Here is a 1,758-nt window from a genome sequence, read left to right as displayed (position 1 = left end):
GTCTAGCTTCTCACGGTCCCCGTCGTCGGCCTTCCTTTTTCCCCAGGGTCAACCCCCGCGCAAATCCCAGATCCGGTTAGCGGAGAGGGGCTGTCCCCACTACAATTCACTTCTCAAGGCTGCTTGTAACGGGGGGTGTGGGTGACCGCCTGACACCGACCTCCTTCCTCTCCGAGCACCTCCGCCCCACATCTCCTCCCCTGTGTCCCCTCACCGTCCACACGCAGTCGGTTGGAATGTGGGTCAGGACATCGCCAGCCCTGCCACGCGTGGAGCCAAACGGGACAAAAGGGCATAAAGAGCCAATTTACTACGCTTCCAAGATGTCCAATATTTCCCTGTCTTCTGTGTGCGCGTAAAATGAAAAGCAGGCTCAGGCGGTGCGCCTGTGCGCGGAGATGCCCCTCCCGCCCCTGCCCCCGCGCGCGAGCGCAGCGCCGCGCGCCCCCGCCGCGCGCCCCCGCCGCGCGCCCCCGCCGCGCGCCCCCGCCGCGCGCCCCCGCCGCGCGCCCCCAGCACAGGGTTGTCTCGCCCCGGCTGCCGCGGGCCCCGCCCGGCTTCCCCGGCTGCGGGATGGGGACCCCGCCGCCTGTGGTGGGAGAGCTCTGCATCTCTCGTGCCGTCAGCTTCTTGACTTAGGACCGGAGGGAACTGCCTCCCTGCCGCCCGTCGGCGCATCTCTCCCAGGACGCTCCTCAGTCTAAAAGGAGTTGTGGTTGTCACCTGACAAAAACGCTTGCCTTCTCTGAGGCTCGAACTCAGGACCTTCAGATTATGAGACTGACGCGCTGCCCACTGCGCTAAGAAGGCGATGGAAACGCACCTCTGCTTAGACTTTAAAGGAATCATCTAATTTCTGGAAACCAGGATGTACCCGCTGAATAATTGTGCCTGACCTTTGGCCGGTATTTTCCTTCTTATTCCCTATTGATCTTGATCGTCTTTCCCTCAGAGATACCGATTTTTTTTTTTTTTTTTTTTTTTACTGTCCGCAGTCTCCTCTGTTGGAGTAATAGACTCAGTAAATAGTAGTTGAATGACTATCTCCCGAACATGTCCATAGCCTATACCGACCAGTCAGTTTAAATCTGTATTTCCACCTATGTTTCCTGACATAGTCCCCTTGAAATATCACAAACTGATTTTTATAACTCTCCATACTTTCTGCACTTCTATAGGATCAAATATACTATTAAAGACTTCAGTTGGGTGAGAGAGGCTGGCTGGTTCAGTGGGTAGGGTGTGTGGTTCCTGATCTTGAGTTTGTGAGTCCAAGCCCCATGTTGGGGGACAGGTTATACCTATTAAAAAACTTATACACATAGTTTCATTTAGTCCAATTTAATTTTTTGCCATAAATCTATATATTATTATCCCCATTTTACTGATAAAACTGAGGCTCCACAGAATTAAACCCACAGCTACCCAGTGGCAAAGCCAGACCTTGGAAGCATTCTGATTCCAGAAAGCATGCTTTCTCGGCTCCAGATCATATTCTCTCCACCATTCTTCTCCACATCACCACATTCATTCAAGAAAGCAAATATTTATACAATTATGGATTCTCCAGTCCATTCAACAAACTTTCATTCACAACCTGCCATATGCTTGGCAACTGGGTTCAAAACTTCCAAGGCAAGCTTGGCCCTATGTCCCTCAAGCCCCCGCAGATACTTTAGATCATCAGTTCTCAAAGTGTGGTGAACAGATCCATGGAGGTCCTGAGACACTTTCAAGGTATATGAGGCCAACAATATT

The 1,758-nt window shown here is 52.2% G+C and overlaps 1 non-coding gene across 1 annotated transcript; it reads right to left on the bottom strand.

Moving 5' to 3' along the window:
* Nucleotides 1-737: 737 nt before the first annotated feature.
* TRNAM-CAU (transfer RNA methionine (anticodon CAU)) lies at nt 738-810 on the bottom strand. The gene has a single exon. It is a non-coding gene; the product is annotated as a tRNA-Met (tRNA).
* Between the last annotated feature and the right edge of the window lie 948 nt (nt 811-1,758).

Source organism: Eumetopias jubatus, unplaced genomic scaffold, assembly GCF_037043125.1.
Source record: "Eumetopias jubatus isolate StellerSeaLion01/CBP00866 unplaced genomic scaffold, mEumJub1_p1.0 scaffold_6, whole genome shotgun sequence".
NCBI classification, from domain to species: Eukaryota; Metazoa; Chordata; class Mammalia; order Carnivora; family Otariidae; genus Eumetopias; species Eumetopias jubatus.
Note: the sequence above shows the minus strand (reverse complement) of the source record. Positions and strands in the feature narration are given on the sequence as shown.